A 19,633-nucleotide genomic window follows, 5' to 3' on the forward strand; every position below is an offset into this window, starting at 1 on the left:
ACTTAAATTACATCACGATATGTTAAATGATAAAATGAGTGTGAAGAGTAGTATTACCTCTTTTTTTTTTTCTTAAAAAAAAAAAAAAAAAAAAAGTGTTGTAATATGATATGAAGGTGAGCAGAGTTTTGACTGCTCTTTGATATAATGGATTTTACTTAACTCCGCAACACGAGATCTTCTCCAAAAATGGCAGGAGTCTCTTTAATGAAAGAGTAAAGCCACATGAGTAAGGACAGATTTAAGAGAGGCTTACGGAAAAATAAATGAATATTGCGTATTAACCATAACCAGTCGAATATTGCCTTTTAATGCTTAGGAAATCAAGAAAAGCGGTCTGAGTCTTGTTTAGCATAGGAGATAGCGAGTCCCAAGCATTCAAGTGTTCTCCGTGGATGTTTCTTAGCACTTTTGACATGAAAGAAATATAGAAAAACCATACTTTCATAGATGTTTCCAACCGAAAAAACAAACGCTTCTCTTGAATTCCTAAGACATTTTTGAAGGGGATTCCTCGCCAAATATCCCCTCCAACCCGCCAATGTCTATTGAAAACAAAATTGTGATAAATAAACGAAAAGAATTTGTGCATACGAATTTTCTTGGGTTTCAAAGCATGTAGACGCTAGATAGTCATAGAACAACACATTCAGGAAAAAGAAGAATTTTGCATTTGCACGTGAATTTTCTTAAACTAATAAATGATTTATACACATGGCACCAAAACTACTACTCATTTTTCAGAGTGCCAACATCAATATTTACATTATTTACGATAGAGAATTGTGATTTGTGACCCACCTTCTAACAGAGACTACCATCCGGTCACCGGCCCATGGGTGCTCAAGTACCGAGGTCAAAACCATGGATGCCAAGTTGGATCCATCATGCACAAGTTCCTGGGGGTCAAGGCAGCTTCAACCAACTCAGTAACACCCCTCAGCACCGACAGTGGCGGCTCCATGGCATTCTCCTCCTGAGTGCAGGAAAAAACAATACAATAATTGATAAGAGGCTCACGAAGAAGTCAGTAATACCACAGAATGAGATATGAATAAAGCATCTGTTATATTCTAGCTCGTGTTTGAATGGGAAAAGGGAGGCAATGAAAGCAAAAAATGGGGAGGAAATCCCTTTTGTTCTGATGTTTGGATGTATTTGAGAAGGGAATGGGTGGAAGGAAATCACACATTGTATTCAAGCCCCACTTTTGTGTTGGGTGGAGCGCAGGATTCCCTTGATAATTAAACCACAGGTTTCATTGCTTTTCATCCCTAATCTCACCTTAGGGAAACATCCCCATTCTCCATTTCATTCCATTCCCACGTTTTCATCATTTTTTTACAAAAAATTCCCTAACATGGTGAAATCGGAGGCAGGGGCTTATCTCTTTAGAGAAAAACTGTGGGGCTATTCCATTAATCCGGCCAATTACATGCTCGACATTGGTAGTGGCCTTCTGTTTAAATTCAATGGGGTTCGTACTACCCCCTCCAGAAATGGGGGCCAGGGGCATGCCAAGTGGTCTTCTCCAAGACCAAGAAAGTAGCTCATCCCGGAAAAACATAGCTAATTGATGCCATAGATGCTGACTTTGCTGCAACATGGCAAATGCGTGGTTATTAATCAGTTTTTTAACTATCATATTGACACATATTTCTCAGTAAAACTCACTTTAGGTGAAACCACAGCCTGTGTCGCAGCACACATAGCAGACACAATAAGGCCCTCTACTCCAAAATGGGAGAAGAATGCTTGCATATTCCTCGTCAGACGAAATGGCACGGGTTCATTGAACTCGATCATTCCATTTGCATCATATGCAGGATGAAAATCTGTTTGGAATATTTTCCCAGTGTTCTTAGCAAATAATATCTTGTTCGGGGAACTTCCTCCAATTTGTAGCATGAATGACATGAAACTTGAGAGTGCCAATTGGATGGCAAATTGCTTTTTAAAAGCCCACATATGGTTTCCACTCAGCAGCGTCTTGTACATGTATTGGGAGAAAATGCTGTCAGTTACAAGAGTTCTTGTTATTTCAGTATAGGCTTGGAGACGGAGATCTAGAACAGCTTCTGGTGAGATTTGGCCAGATATAGCTTGGTTCAATTGCTCCTTGAAATAAGTGATGGGCTGATCTGCCTCTCGGTCATTTCTTGCACAGTGATTCTCGTACACCTCAAGAGAGGTGCTGTACATCAAATCATCTTCTACCATGCGGACCTATTCATGCAGTGAGTAATTATTAGAATACATTGGCTTCAGCAATCGCCAACTGAATCAAGAAAAGGGACATGATTCTTGGTGGGACCACCTGTTGGCACGTCCCGCAGTTTTGAACACATGTGAAGCTTAATTCTTTTATCTTGGCAAAGATCATATTAATGGATCAAAAAATTAAAGGCAGAAGTAAAGGAAATAGACTTCCACACAAGGAAAAGCTTATAACCTGAGACCAAACAGGAATAATAATTGGCATGTGAATGCATATATGACGGAGTCTTGATTCCTTGTGCTTATCAAACATTTGGTTCATCACCTGGAAAAGCTGCAATATGCGCTCATCACTTCTAGCATTGGGGGTCAAAGATGTCCGGACAATAAAATGACGTTGAGAGCCATCAGAGCCAATTAAAGCCAGACGCCGGAAACTACATCCGTGTCTTCGCACAATTGGAATATCAGCTCCAACCCTGTCCAACTTCACTGTATGATCGAGTGCAATTTCCTGTATGGTGCAGTGTTTTCATAAGAACAGCAAAGAAGACACTGACGAAAAATATGAAACATGAGCCAACTTCAAGCATTAAAAGGCTCTTCTTTTTAAGAAAATCAATCATATAGAACCAAAATATGCAAATTACTGGTTTAACTTACCTGATCACTAAAATACTGTCCTGGAACCTCAACATCAACCACATGGAAGTCACGCAGCACCCTGCTTTCCTCCTTCAGCTTCAAGACAGCTGGAAACCTATCCTCAACATTACTTTGGAGAACGTTTTTCCAATGTTTCAATCGTTCAGTCAGATCAGAAAGGGTGGCTGGGAAAGTAGCTGTGCTTTCTGGATCAAGATCACGTTCAAAATCCTGCTTGTACTCTCTCACAAAATCAACGTGCTTATTCGAAGCAAGCCCTACAAACACCAGAGAGCTCCTTCTTGAGAGATTGGGGAACCTCTGCAGTAGTAGCAGTAGGGTACTTGTAACAGCGGTGGAGCAGCGCGGTAACCACTGCAAGAAGTCTCTCCTCTGGCAGAGTTACAAACCTTGAACCAATTTCAGTGAGCAGAACCTGCAAAAAAAATGGAAAGTTTAGTTTATAGCATTTAGCAGGATAGAGTTCAGAATATGACTCGCGCACACAACTTTCCTCATAATTTCTTTTTCCAAAATTAATCGAAAAGCATGACGAACTGTGGTAACCAATCAAGATATTTCCTACCCCGTTTCTCAAAATCTATTTCTATAGATGAGGGTACATTAAATGAAATTCAATTTTCTGGAAAAACATATCTGAGCAGTTTGACTTGAAAATTATGAGCAACAAGACACGAGGAAATCACTTCTTCAACTTAAAAAATCAAATGTGGAAATCATAACCTCAAGTTCACTGGCCAAATTAGTGTGCTTGCTTCTGAGACCCTCCATTATATCCTTTGCAGCATCAAAAGCACTTGCCACAGAAGCTACCAAACCTAAAGCACCACTACGCCTTAATGCATTCTGACTGCCTTCATTGATGGTTGAAGTACTTTGGTGCAAAGCTTGGTCATTTCCTGCATGCACACTGCCCTCTGCACCAGGGTGTTCAGGTTCTTGCCCATGAGAGCTTCCACCATCATGAGATCCGATTCCACCACTGGATTGAGCCGAGGATACACCATGACCCTGTATTCTCGCATTGCCATCAGCCAAACCAAGAGAACCAGCACCAGTGCTAGAGACATCTTGCTGCATTCTTTGCTGGGCCATTGCCAGTCTACTTAGTTCAGACTTATTTGCAACATCACGTCGTTCAAGCAAATATGTGCGCAGCCAGTAATACAGAGCCTGAGATTTTGCTGCAAGAGAATCTCAAGATTACTATCATAATGAAGTATTGTACTGAATCAATTTGCAATACACAAATGAAAAGAATTTACCTGTGGATATACAGTGGCAATTTTAAGCAGAACAATTAAGTTTGCAATGAGGAGCCTCTGTCCTCTGCAGGGAAAGCAAGAGTTGCGGAATCCAAGAAAGCCAAACCCAGTGGGGTATTTGGTCCAAGCACTTGTCAAATGCCCTGCCCACAGGCTCATTGGGAGTATCAAAGCTGAGAAGATACGGAACACGAGCAAGATGGCTTCTTGAGTTAGATACACCGAACTTGATACCTTGAAGAAAGCAGCTGACACCATATTCTAACCAAATCTCGTCATTGGTTTCTTTATAAACCTATAAGTATCAGACAGCAGTTCAGTATTGAAAACAAGACATCAGTAACACTAATGGCATCAAAAGCAGAAGAAAATGTATACCATGTCACAATAATTTTCCCAGCTTATCCATCCTTTAGGCAAATTTTTGAAAAGGCCGATTGCATTAGAATATGCAACATTAGCACCTTCACAGTCATTTATCTTTAACAAAAAAAACCCCCTTAAGGCGAATAATCTCTGCTTTGCTTTTCACGGGAAAATATTCCAAGTTAGTGCTATTAATCAGATTAAGACCATTGGTAAGCTCCCCCTTCATTTCCAGAAGAGCCTTCGCTTGTTCTCTTAACAAAGGCCTCCTGCAAACACGCAACTGAAAACTGATGAGACACTTGCATCTGCTATCCCTCCTCAAGACCAAAGAGATTTGATGTCCAGAAGAGGAGGCCAGGTAATGTAGGGAAGAAAACTACTAACTAACTGCTTTAGAGTTGACAAACAGAGATCCAAGCTCAGGAGGAAAGAAAACTCCATGCTCTATGCCCATCGAGGAGATTCAAGATAACCACCAGACAAGTCTAGACATAGTTAAAAGTTACCAGAAAATCCACCCAAATGATGAAAGCAAACAACCGTCTAAACAATTACATCTGGGTGACAAAGTAAGATTTCATTATCCGTAGAATAAAATCAATTGGACAGTTTTAACTTAAATGGCCAAAAATTCTGCAAAGCGGGACCAGCAAATGACGAATAAATGCACTCATGCAAAGAGGATACAGTTCCTTCTACCTTACCTGATATGACAAAAATATTTGTTATAATTTCTATTACCTGCACTTCCATGGTTGAATGGCCATACATCTTTTCAAATATTGTCACACAAACATCAAAAAGGTCTTGCTTACGAGCAATGTGAGCAAGCCTATTGACATTCTATGCTTTGTCACGATAACCAAGGTGATGAAGTTGTGTATTTGTGTTGCTAAAATCTTGAATGCATCAATGACATCATTATACATTTCATTTCTCCATTGGAGCAAATCACACCAAACAGACATATTGTCCCATTTATTGGGAGTTCTCAGTCTCCAAGTCTCAAGGATGTCCTTGAGATCAGCATAAAGATTTCCATGCACACCAACAGAACCACCAGAAGGTTTGTTACCACTTGCAATGTCCACAAGGACTTTAGCTGATTCTTGAACTTCAACTAGCTGCTGGAATTGCTGCAAAAGAGGAATCCTGGCATGAACAGACATTTCTGGGAACTGCCACCATTGTTCTAAAGCAATATCAACACCTTTCCCCACTATGTTTTCAGCATCCCCCGCACCATTTGTGTTTCTATCATGAAGAGCAAAAAATGCTTGAATCAAACAAAGTTTTGGAGTTTCTTCTACTTGAGCCTTTGGAATTACATGATCCTTCATATATGCCCAATCGGGGAACTTCCAAAGACTGTCAAGAAGTATTTCATAACTCTCAACACTCTTTCCAAAGTCCACCAATGCAAGCCACTGACTAAGTTGACTAGCACAATACAGCCATTGTTCTTCCCAAAGACACATCTCAGCCTTTGGTACTGTGTTATTATATGTTCCTTGAGTTGCCTTAAACATGGCTTGGTAAAAGATATTTTGAGCACGCTGCCACTAACCATGTTGAACTAGAGAAAGCCCAGCCCTGGTTTCTGCAGTGATTGATCTTTTCTTCCACAACCCACACCTCATATCTTCTTCATTAAGCAAGCGATAAAGCTCAGCCAGAGACTTCGAGCACTTTGTATCATTCATGAACAACATGATGTGACTTTCCAGCAAAGCCAATGCGATGTGCCATGCATTGTAAGTCTTTCCAATATATTTAATCAGCTCACTAGGCATTCGAGGTTGAGGGTGGCTCAACTGAAGCCCATCTAGAAGTGCTTGCACAACATTTGGCCTGCTGGCTTGTTGCTTTTTATGATAATCTATTGATAGAAGAGTAATCATTAGTTTAGCTAGTGCTACCTGCTCTTCCTTGTTTAAGGTCACCCAGACAATCGGAAATACTAACACCCACAAATGGTATGCAACATTAGCGTCTGTATGAGCCAACTCACTCAATGGAACAACAAGATCAGCCACCTAAAAGAAGGGAGTCAAACATCAACTTCAGAGATGTTGACTGATCTACGTTAAGCAACTAAGAATCTAAATTCTGACATGCTTGTCAAGACAGCTTACCAACAGCAACCACCACAACAAAACAATGGACTTTGACATACTTAAACCAAGAATCAAGCGAATTAAGTTACAACCATTTATCTAGTATCTTTAAAAAGACCAAGAAAATAATGATTTGGCAATATATAAGAAACTTGAACCTACAAAACAAAGATGGTACCTTTACATTCAAATGTTGCTATCTTAACTGAGACAGCAAATGCACCATGCAGACAAAAACAATGCGACATGTGTAGACTATACAAAACAACAATAGTTCACTTCTAATAACCCAAAAGAGATATCTAATCCTTAAAGCTTGACACAGTGTGTGGCCCTCAACTGCAAAAAGGTAAATGGAGTTACCTTAAGTTTGCTCATCTCGTTTAGAAACTGTGCATGCTTATAAACAAGGGCATCAAATGTGAGAGGAGCATCCTCAGGGACTTCTGGAACATCAGCAATCTGATCCTGCATCCCAGAACAATCTGGAAGAGGACCTGAAGCCACAAGTGGTGGCACCCTAGCTGAGTTTGGAGCGAGTGTAATAGGTTTATCTTCAACTAAGATTGCTAGAAGAAGGTCAAGGCCTTGTTTGAGCCAGAAGACATCACTCAAAGCTTCCCAGTCGAATTTGGATAATGTACTGCAGCCTTGTGAACAATGTTTTCCCAAGAGATTCATGATAAAGTGAAAAGAATTTCATCCTAATTTCGGGATTTCTTGCGCGTAAACCAAGCATGAATTGCCTTTCCACTTTCTGAAACACCTCTTGACGGTGGGGCAAGGGATATCTGGAAGCCAATCAAAATATTCTGTTAAAATCATGGTGAGTATAATACAAGTTGACTAAAACTATATTGCTTACTTATTTGAATCAGCACAAATTCCATAAAGAAGCTGTAGATATTTCCTATCCCACTCTTCTAGAGCACTAGGGGAGAAGTTTTGCTCATCAACTTGTGAAAGCTTCTGAAGAACAGAAACAATTTCCTTCGGAGCAAGAAAAGAACTTGACATGACTGATGTGCCTGGCTTGCTGAAGTCATCTTCAATCTACCCTTTTATCACATCAAGAATGCAGAGAAGCACACTGCAATCAGTACCTTTCTCTGAGAGCAAGGCATTCAAGATCTGAGTTATGGATCGTTTGCACTCTGGAACAAGCATGACCCTCTGACTTATAAGTTTCAAAACAGAATTTAGATTAGAGATGACTAATCCAACATCAGCACCTTGACGAGAAGAAGTGACTGCAGAATCAGGATCAGTTCTCTGGCCCTGGATATGGATGGTAGCTTGCTTAATGTAATTCAACATATGAGTAAAGTAAAGCATGTCAAGTAAAAATCACTGTTAATGTGATAATATCCAATAAACATAAAGATCCTCGTGTATGAGAATTACAAGGCAGTCAACTTTGAACATGCAAATAAGAACTTGGAGAAGACCCCAAGAGCAGAATAGACAACTACGACACAAACATCAAGTGGGATTAATAATAACCAAACTTAATAAACATAATCACCATGACAAATCGCATCATACATGGGTCCGACACATCAAAACCAACCTAGTCGGCACACTGGGCAGACAGCCTCAGACTGGCAACAATGTTGGCCATGGATCGAAAAATCAACATCTTCAGAGTTTACAAGATGAAACAAATATCTAATAATTAACAATGGTCAGAGTCTGATGTCATTTGAAGATTGAAAAACAAAATGAAGGTTCATAATTGACACCCAATTCCTAAGGAAATTTATCAGTGTAGAATCTGTTCTGAGAAAAAATGATCACTGAAATCCCTTCTATCTACTCCATCTTTAGACCCTCAAGAACAAATCTGAAATACTCTGCACTACCCAAAGTAATCCTTGCAAAACAAGAAAACTCAAAAGTTATGTTTGACTAAAAACACATTAAAAGGGGGGAGAGGAGGGAGGGTTATCAATTTGACCTCTGTCTTGAAAACAAACAAGAAAATAAGGGCATACTTATCTCAGATGAGAGCCAGTTGATGATCCCATATCCCGTGCCAGGCGCTGAAGAATACGAACCAAGATGTTCGGGTCAACGATGTTCTTCTGTACCGCTGCCAAGGTTTTAATGACAAGCAGCACAAAGCTAATTGAACTAGCAGTGCTATCTTCATTAGATGCTTGAGGAGCTGTGATAGCATTAATGTGCTTCTGTATCAGCTCGGCTACCTTCTGGTACAATTGTTTAACATCTTGTGGCGTAGTGGCTGCTTCTAGGGGAAAAGCAACAAAGACCATCTTCAACAGGGAGCACAATGACATTCCAACATCTAACATTTTGTGCTTGAAACAGGGTTCAAGAATCTACAAAAGAAAAAAAAAAAATACAGAAATAAACCAATGACGAATATGAAAATTTTGGTCATTAGACCCATCAGTTACAATAAAGGGATCAGGGGCATACTTGAGAAATCTAGTTGATGTTGTTTCTAATGAAAAAATGAGGCTGCTTCTCCAAAACCTTGTTCACTACATCTAAGCCCTGCACAAGAGCAGTGGAAGGGTCCTTTGACTGAGATGGTTGAATACTGCTCAGCAGATTTTCTAAATAATTGAATTTGACATTGGTCGTAGGCCACACTTCTAAGGCTCGTGAAAGTAGCTCTAAAGCTTGTTTGTACATTATACTTGCTTCCTTGTCCTTAGGCTCAATCACCAACGCAACCTGTTCTCAAAAAGATAAGTAAACGCTGTAAACCAAACATCAGAATGATTAAAATATCACAAATTTAGATAGATCAATGTAGGCAGAAATGTCATAAAATTATGTTAAACTCAGATTTATTCAAGATGAAAGACATGGCACTGGGGCACCAAAAGAAAGTTGTCCAGTGCAAAGATGGTAACTCTTTCTAGTAAGTGCATTCTCAACTTAGGCATTTCTGGAAACTGCCTTTTAAGATACATCGTATACAAGTCAGACATGGACTGCATCACTGTCTACATGTATATCGTGGGATATGAGGGGATTGGATGGATTGTTTATCTGTTAGTGAGAGATGGACTTTTTAAATCAATTGGAGTTACATGTGAAGTACTAAACTGACAATATAACAAAGTCAAGAACCAAATGAAAATAGATTATAGTAAAAATTTACAAATTGGACAATAGTGCAAAGAAAGTTGCAAACAAGCAGGGCATCAACGGGTTAGACAGCCTTAAATTCTAAATCTATGAGGCTTCGACACCCAAAAGCAGGAACTTCAATGAAACTGTAATCTGGCATCATCAGTCAATCTAATTCATAGATGCAAGCACAAGCTAAAGAAAGCCTCACCCTGATAAGAAAACTGATAACCATTTCTTCCATAGCAGCATTTGGCTTGAATTCTGCATCAGGTTGGCTAGCAGAACCAAGGGTTTCAATGTTAGGGATTGATGATGCACCACCGGGTGACATTACACAGAGGGATTGAAGACCAGGCTCAACTTTTACTTGCTTGGTTGAATCTTCAGGGAAATTAGACCCATCCACCGAACGCTTAGGATCAGCAGCAGCAGAACCAGGATTAAATGCGTCACTGCTCTGACCGGTTACATCGCTATCAGTTACTACTTTCATTTCATTTAGCCTTTGCCTTTCCCAAGCAAACACCAATCCAACAAGTTCAATGGCAAGACGCCCGTTTTCTGCTGTGGTGTTATATGGCAATCCAAGGCGATTGACTGAATTCACCATCTGCGGTACAAACTGTGCTCTGCAGCTGTAGAAGAGATCTGAATGGCGAACAATGAGCTGGAAAATGTGAATCAAATTGGGAATTGAGTGAACCCCCTCAACCAGATTTTTTTTTGTGTACCATATCCAAATTGGGATACGAGAATCCCCCAGAGGCAACCTTCGAGGTAGTGCTGGCATTAGTATATCAAGGGCCTGCTTGACTAGCAGTTTGCTTTCTGGTTGGCAAGTTCTAAGAAGTGCTGCAAAAACCTGCAGTTTCAAATCTGAGTCAGATTACCATTTCATTGCATTATTATAACATATAGAAACATTGGCTTTATATATATTTTGCGTGCAAAAATGTTGGCGCATGTTTAAGCACATGTGCGTTTCATATGACCATAGACAACAAGGTAGAAAATCCAACTATTCCAGATTTTGCAGAAAGCTAAAAAGATGACAAATCATACACAAACCAACGGTCCAACACCCACCCCCCCCCCCCCCCCCCCCCAAAAAAAAAAAAATACAGCATCAGACGAGATAGATTCAGAAAGATAAATAACTTGATTGATCCCAACCTGGGTAAATTATAAAATCAGATAAATAACTTGCACTAACAAACTGCATTATATCATTATGATACAATAATCACTAGAGACATATGAAGTCTATACTACCATACCAGGAGAATAATTTTTTCTGGGGCCTGATAGGCCTCCAAGAAGTGGCAAACATTCACAAATGTCCACTGCTTACAGGCACTATCTTCACGTTTGAGATGATTCCAGCCAAACTTGATCAGCTCTTTCCTATGATGGAGAAGGTCATTCTGGAGATACTTAAGAAGCAGTGTGGCCAGCTGCAAAAGTTCTATTCTCAAAAGGCAAATCAAACTCGGAAGAAACCTAACAAAGAAATCCAGAATATTTGAGATATATTAATTAAAAAAGGAACCACCATTAAATTAATGGTTTTAAATGATTAGACATCACAATTTTAGTTAGTTATAACAAGAATTGACAAGTAGATTCGCAAAACACATAAAACTTGAGGAGGAAGTCAAGAAAGCACCTCTTCTGGAGGATCAAGAAGTTTGTCGACAATTGTTTTTATAATAGCAGGGTCAACAACCACCCAACTTTGGCCATTTTGGAAGGCGTGAGCAAGCATTGGGAGAGTAAGCATTTGCATTACAACCACCAAATGATCATGACCAAGTTGTTTTGATTGGAAAATGTTAAAAAAGTGCAAGAGAAGCGCCTTTTTCATGTTGGGCGGATAACCTTCTGCAACCTGAAATGATCATGACCGATTGGTCACACTAGTAAATGATCACATGAATAATTAAAATATGATAGAGAACTCTTATCGGATCCAAGAATTAAAGTACCTCAATGATATAAAACTCCTTCAGAAAGGTATAATCAATGCGAGTATGAAACAGGAAGATGGACAGTATATCAAAAAGAACATTGACTTCTGTCTTGTCATGTCTTAAATAATTCAGGAAGCATTTGACAAGCGATTTGCTTTCTTTCACCTGCATTTCAGAAATTGTGATTAAAAAACGTCTCAGAGTCGCTAGTTAACAGAAAAGCAAAAAACTTTACATGGAAAATCCACATAGAAAACTGAAAAAGGTACATACTCAATAATCAGACAAGTAAAGGAGAATTGGATAATTATATCAGTGGAAAAAGAACAGGGTTTCATTAGACACAATGAAACAGGCATCTAGCATAATCTTAAAGCAGGGAGAAGGAAAGATTTTATATGAAAATCTCCCACTAACAAAACAACAAAAGAGCAGAAATTTAATGACTTGTGCAAAACGAACTAAACTCACTTGCACTAAATTCAGCTCCTGTTCATTATGCAAACGAGATATTCTTGCAGGTGACTTCCAAACAAGTACCAACGTATCAAAGACAGGACAGTTATTCTGTAACCAGCTAGGTATCAATTTGACCAATGTTTTGATAAGTGCAAGTCCCTGAAAATAAGAATCTGAAGTTGCACTAGAGGGGGCAGATGCTGGAATAGAAGTATCAGGTAGAGGAGTAACAAGGCCTTCGTTGCCTAATATTGCAGCAGGGGTACTTGAAGTTCCTGGAGTCATAGCTACATCAGATTTTGGTGCAAATTTTGGGAACGCATTTCGCAGTATCTCCTGTGGTGACTTTGCGAGTTCATCTCTCAATGGGTGGCCAGCATCTGATCGGATTATATACATAAACCTAAATTTTACAAACAGAAAGAAGTTAATATCTGATCTATAATGAATTCAGAAAATCAACTTATTCATCCCTGTACAACTTACCACCTGAAGTCTTTTGGTTCACTTAATCGACTGAGAAAATATTCAACAGCAGATGTTGCATATCGATTTAAAATTTTGGTTAGCGGAAGACGATATGGACTGTTAACCTCACTGTACACCTGTCCTGGCGGTAGTGCTCCTTCCAATTCAATTGTCAAGGTTACAAGTTCATCAAGAAACTTCGATGCAGCCACGGGAAGCAGGTGAAAAAGCTCAATAATAGCTGCATGGAACAGAGAGATCGACATGCTATCTTCAGTACAAACAAGTATGAGTTTATGTAGGTGTATACCTACTCTTTACCATAACAGATGAAATCTAGAAATATTACCTGCTGCAATTTGGACCAGTTTACCAAATGAAACTTGAATTCGTCACCGACAACTCCCCACAAGAAATCTCTTTGTATTTTTTCTATACGCTTCGCCACTCCCACTGGAATCTGGAACAGAGATAAATAATACGTGGGTAGGTTAGAAAGAGTGCTTTTAATCATCGTTAGCCTACCACCTGGGACATTAAATACAACAAGTTGAATCAGTAGCCACCTGGGACACGATACTCAAAACAAGGGCAACATGTCAACATATGGAACATGTTAACTTTGCAGACTATGGACACGTAATACAATAACTATCCATCAAACCTTAACTACTGACTGACTTGTGTAATACAATAACTATCCATCAAACCTAAATTCACACAATGCCTACTGTTTTGACTACACATTGGCTACTGACTTTGCTTGACTACACAGCAAGCTCCCACACGCACTTCTTAGGTCACTTGTCTCCAGTCTCTCCAGCTAATTTACCGAGCCTTCTTCTTTTTTCAAATCTGTTGCAAAAGTTACAAGCACCACCTCCATCAAGATGCATCTCAAGCTCTCCATTGAGACCAACAGGGAACATATCCTCCATGTCCAGGCATGCCGATATGCTCAGCCAAAGGCGTGGCAGGGCGGCAGCGTGAGAGATTAAAAAGGGGTGAGGGGAAAAAAAGCCTTTTTTTTTACTGATCAAGTTATGGTATTATATATAATATTAATTTAGTTGGTAGGCAAGTATATAATATTAAAGATACGACAATGTTAAAAGTAAAAACAATGGCATAAACTAGGAAATAAGTCACCATTAATTTTTGACAAAATATATATGGGGACTACATAGGAAAACATGTATAAAGGTAAAATGGAGGTTAGGAAGATAAAATTGGAAACTACCTAAAATAGTTGAAACAAAAAATGCGCCCAAACACTGCCACCATGCAAATTTGAACATTGCATTAACCATTACAGAGTACTAATTGAACAAAACCTCGCCTGCTTGGAGATGAGGATAGAAGCAGTGCAATTTGCCCAAACATCTTAAAACAGCAGTACCTGAGACAGGGCAAGGTCGCCCCAAACATGATGAACAATCTCTGCCAGTAGACTATAAGCCAATGGTCACAACATCTCAAAGCATGCCCGACCAGTTCCAACTAGAACCCTAAAAGTCCTGAATAGAAGGGTCAATTAAACCAATTGTTCAACTTCAACAAAGGAGTCAAAAATAATACTCCGTCTGTCTCAGATTGTTGGTCCCATTTAAGAGAACCAACTATTTAGGGGATATCAGTTAATATACTATCTTTCAAATGAAAATGGGCTACTAAATTATCAAACAAAGTAAACGATAAGTTAGAAAAGTTACTAAAATTTTGTCCATTCACTTTTCAAAGTAGACAATATTTTTAGACATCCAAAAATGGAATAGAGGACCAATGATATGGAAGAAATGAAGACTACTTACCTAGAGCAGTATGTAAAAATCATGGTCAGTCAAAAGAAATGTACTGATCAGCAACTTACGTGTTTACAGGTATAAAAATATCAGATGAGTAGAATAGGAAGTTAAAATTTGACAGAATCACCGAACATTAATGGAAGATTATACAAGCAAAGTTTGCTTGCATCAGAAATAGCCACAAACATTTACACGCCAGTGGGTGTCATTGTGCACAAACAAATGGGCCAAGATAAGAAAAACTGGAAAACAATCAATCCATGCACAGACACAAAATCAGTAGTCCCAAGCAAATGCCTATTCGATGTAACCAATGAAGGAAAGGCATCAAAGCATACTAAAGAGTACATATTTTGAAGTTTCTTCTTGTAAGATTTAAGACTAGAATAATGGGTGGGAGTTTATGATCCGAACTAACATATGTGCTATCCCTAAGGAATTAGAAACCAAAAACAGCATCTATATTTAAGGTTTCCACTCGTGTAATTTTAGGTTTGTGGTCAGGACTAAAATATGTGGAGTCCCTAAGGCAAACCAAAAGGGTATCAGTATTTAAGGTTTCTGCTTGAACAATTTTACCTCGCCAAAGAACAAAAAAATAAAAAAAATAAAAATGAACCATACTCTTCTCAAATCCCTTTTATTATTGGTCATTTACTGGTTTAGGTTTTTAAGATTTTAAGCAGTTATATACTAATCTTTTTAAGATAATACTTTGTCCATGTCGAAATTATTGTGGTGTCTCCCAAGATCTGCCCCAATCAACAAGACAATACAACTTTCTATATCAAGATTTATGACAGTTTGGAGTCATTGGGAGAGAGGGGAAAAAAAGATCACAATATTACCTCTCTTCCAATAGCGCGTCAATCAAAGGAAATAAACCCCTCTTGAAATCTGTTCCAAGAACATGTTTTAAGGCTACCAACAACTCCTGCATCCAACATTTATAACTTTTTATGACTAATGAAATAAAAAGATCCAAAAAGAGAAGACAACTAGAATGGAATGAATGTTCACCTTTCTAATGGTCACAGAATCTGAACAAGTAACAAGTAAATTGACAATGCTTTTGCATATGCTTTCTCCATGTGGCCTGATATAATCAGCGAAGCTCTTCAACAGGTAAGTTAAAAAAGAAACTGTCTGCAACAGCAGAGATTTAAGATTAGCAAACAGTTAATGTAGGACTTGGGGAAAAACAAATGAATAAAAATGCAGCTACAGTCATGCTTTTTTTTGCGATTTTATGTTGAACCTTTTGATAGCATTCCACAAACAACCACTTCTAAATCATTAAGGCTCCTTCCCAAAAGGGCATAAAAGAGATCCTCACTCTCAAGTCAAAAACAGTATATTTCTATCTTGTCAAATTCAGAAGCAGAGAATCACATCCTAAAAGTAATACAAATCTTATGGCAGGAAAAGTTACATATCGAGACCACAATCAGTATCGATGTTTAAACAACTATAGCTAAAATTTCACTCAGTGAACTGTTTTAACGTATAAATACCATTAACAACAAGCACATACCTTAACCTGCGCTCCCTTCAGCTCAATGAAATGTGTCTTCAGATGGGGAGGAACCTTTTCTGGGCACGGGACCGATATAGCAGCAACCATCAATGGCAACAAGTGAGGAATATTCGTCTGAACAAGCCGACTATACAACTGAAACAGAAACATCACCACCAACGGACTCTCTGTAACTATCTTGAACGAGCTCGTACTCGGGTTGAGCTACCCCGTCCCGGCCGACCCCAAATTCGCCAAACCTTGATCCGAAGCCGAAGACGTATCCATAAGCTTCACATCTTCCCCACCTGCTGTCCCGTTTTCGAAGAAATGGCTAACAGTGAGCTTAAAGTTCTGGTAAAGCTTGCAAACGAAGTCCAAAAAGGGTTGAACCTCGGTCTCTACAGTTGAACTGAAGTTCCTGAGGAGGTCGAAGATTATGCGGATACAAATCAAGCCGTTCTCTTCGTTGTCGGTAGAAAGTACCTGCATAGCGACCTTCAGGAGTTCCTGCACGAAAGGGCGTAGTACCTCGCTGTGAGGCAGGCGGTTGAGGATCACCACCACGATGTTGCGGAGCTTGTGCTCGGGCGTATCCGCGTACTGAGGCTTTGTAGAGAATCACCGAGAACGCCCGGAAGTAGTATTTCAGAAAGTTCAAGTACTCTGGCGTGTGCGCGATTTCGAGGCTGTCACGAACCTCCATTGCCATCTGAAGCCTCTGCTGAATCGCTGTTGCAGAAAAAATAAACAATAAAATCATAAACAAAAATCATGGTGAGTTTGAAATTGCGATTTGCAGAAAATAAATCGTTTAGAATTGTATTTTTTTACAAAAAAAATTGCATAAAACGTATAGTTTTAAAGATTAAATCATAATTTTATTAAACACTATATATTTTAAAACTGAACTTTTTAAAATTGCAAAGCCAAACCACCTCCTTAGAAACACTTGAGAACTCGCAACAGCGAGAGCGAAAGATAGAGAGAGTACAAATATCGGGCTCGACGAAATTCCTAGAGTGCAGCTCGAAATTCTGAATAGGACTCATGTTGACTGAGCAGAAAAACCTTAGCTCCGTTCAAAATCAACGACTAAGGTTTCAGTGCAAGTGCTTCTTCACGCTGAGCTCTCGGACCAGTGCTTCGTTGAGTCTGAGATTGGAGGGACGGGATTAGAGAGACTGTAACAGTGGGAGTGAATTGGTTAGATCATTCACAATGCGTTTCTAAAATAAAAATTAAATTTGAAAAGAAAATTTTACTTTATTAAATTTTGAAAGTTATTTTTAAAATAAATCAAATATTAAATTTTTTATATTTTACTCTTGCTAAATGAGCGTTTAGATTTTTAAGAAAAACGTAACATAGAGAAAACTTAGGGGGTTAAGTATGATCGCCGGGAAAATGCTCTATCGAGAGTCGAGCTAACAATACAATCGCATCTCCTTTCCTTTTCCCTCGCTTTTTTTTTCCTTTCCCATCGTGTGTCTCAGGCCCTCGAGGAGCATAAAATTGGGGAGGGGAATTGGTTCTCGCCGGGTCCAGGATGTCGGCCCATGGGCCGGTATCTACTGGGCCGACGCAACACTAGTAATGGGCAATGAAGTGGACATATATAAGGATAGCTTTTGTATGGGTTTGGGTTTCATCTATATATATATATATATATATATATATATATATGGATTCCCAAATATAAAATAGGCAATCCAGTGGACATCTAGCGGGCTTGCTAGAAAAGCTTTTTTTTTTTTTTTTTGACATGTCCATATAAAAGAGGGAAGGGAGATTAGAATTAGTGACCTCCACTTCATGAAGCATGGTCCCTAACCAATTGAACTACCTCTTAAAAACATTTATTTTTATTTTATTTTGAGCTTGCTAGAAAGACAGTTCTATTCGTTAATGCTTTTTGAATTAAGTTTTTTGTTTGAATAATTTTACTTTTTATATTCATTTTATACCGACCAACTTAACATGTTTTACGTGTTTTTTTTTATCAGTTAGTTAAAACAAAACAAAAAGGTAATTTAAATTACATCAAGTTAGACGATGTAAAATAGGTGTAGAGTGTAGCATTACTCTTTTTTACTAAAATAATGTGACATAAAGGTAAAAAGAGTTTTGAGTATTTTGTGTTTTAAGTTATTTGTAAATATTTTTAAAATTCAAAAAACAAAAGTGAGAAAAAGAATGGTTTAACAAACAAGGATCCGACTTAGGTACAGTAGCCCAAAACGACCCAGTTTTGGGTCGTTTTGGGCAATAAAAAATTAATATTTTTAAAGAAAAAGAAAAAGAAAAAGATTAAAAAAAATTAAAACTATTAAACAAATAAAAGAAAAAAAAAAAAAAAAAAAAAGGTGGCTCCAGCTTTTCTCGTTGGAGATCCTCGGGGAAATTCTTCAAAAACCATGAATCCACTTTTCTCGCTTCTTCACCACCATATCCCACAAGCTTTTTAGCTTTTTTTGCTCTGGGAACTTGTCTATCTCTTTTTGTGAGATAAGAGTGTTATTGTACTTCATCTTCCAGCTATTTTCATTCTAATTTTGTATTCTAAGAGAAGTCTCCAAAGAAAAGTAATGGGCAGGCCGCAGAGAATGGTATTGGGGTGGTGGAAAATCCTCCAAGCGAGGCGGTGCTGGCCATGGAGGAGAGAAAGACGTCTCCTGAATTACACAAAACCTATAAATCAAAGTTTAAGAGAGAGAGGGAGAGGGAGAGAGAGAACCATTGGGAATGGTGGGTTCTTCAGGGAGCTGGATAGAGGAGGAAGAGGAGTCGGAGAGTTGTTGATGGTGTAAAGGAAACTGAAAGTGGTGGAAATGGGTTTTGGAGGTGGCAGAAACCATGGGGTGGTTCCTCCACCCCTTTTGAATTTTCTTTTTCTTTTTCTTTTTCTTTTTTTTTTAATAGTTTTAATTTTTTAATATTTTAATATTTTATTTATTGATTTTTTTAATATTTAATTAATTTTATATTAATACTTTAAAAAATTAATTTTTTATTACCCCAAACAACCCCAAAATGGGTCGTTTTGGGCTATCGCATGGTGTGGTAGTTTTGCACTACCGCACCTAAGCAGAATCCAACAAACAAAGCCATTATTTTCATAAATTCCATCACCCAACTTAAGAAGTGAGCAGCATTTTCTTAACAAATATCTATTACTAATCACTATACCCCCATCTACTATGAAACCATGTTAAATCAGTATTTATTTAAAAAATGTAAACCGATATATAAAAGATTATAAAATTTATCATTTAACACATTCTAACGAGGTCATAATTTATAGTTTCCCATGGTGTTTGGATATGTAGACACTTAACCTTCATGGAGCCCACGAGTGAGTATCCACCAGACAGAAGGGAGGTCTTAATCAAAGGCATGAAGGGTACTGCTGTCACATAGAAGTAACGGACTCGAGATGGTCCAACCACCCTTGTCAACTTCAATTAACAAAATTCCAGTGAAGTGGACGCGAAGAAAACAAAATCCCCATGATTTGATTAAGTTTCTTTAAGTAAACAAAAAACACCACCATCCCATTAGCAACGACCTCTCCAGCTTGTACCTCCTAGCTAACTCGATCCGCTAGCAACTTGGTATATATATATATTAAAAGGAGATCATTGTCACCACCATTTCATCCAATATTCCCATC

General features: G+C 38.5%; 1 pseudogene across 1 annotated transcript; it reads right to left on the minus strand.

Annotated features, from left to right (window-relative positions):
* Positions 1–648: 648 nt before the first annotated feature.
* On the minus strand, positions 649–16,748 carry LOC132173085 (uncharacterized; annotated as a pseudogene). The gene is made up of 25 exons (XR_015909823.1): positions 16,447–16,748; positions 15,979–16,361; positions 15,465–15,590; positions 15,293–15,378; positions 13,094–13,099; positions 12,989–12,991; positions 12,658–12,906; positions 12,184–12,574; positions 11,728–11,877; positions 11,409–11,630; positions 11,020–11,242; positions 9,951–10,604; positions 9,077–9,337; positions 8,629–8,976; positions 7,500–7,912; positions 6,998–7,425; positions 5,259–6,553; positions 4,527–4,783; positions 4,149–4,443; positions 3,607–4,056; positions 2,881–3,298; positions 2,453–2,731; positions 1,675–2,226; positions 1,388–1,597; positions 649–980 (listed from the first exon to the last, which is right to left on the minus strand). The product of XR_015909823.1 is annotated as an uncharacterized LOC132173085 (transcript).
* Positions 16,749–19,633: the final 2,885 nt, after the last annotated feature.

This window comes from Corylus avellana, chromosome 1 (assembly GCF_965113065.1).
Source record: "Corylus avellana chromosome 1, dhCorAvel1.hap1.2, whole genome shotgun sequence".
Taxonomy (NCBI): Eukaryota; Viridiplantae; Streptophyta; class Magnoliopsida; order Fagales; family Betulaceae; genus Corylus; species Corylus avellana.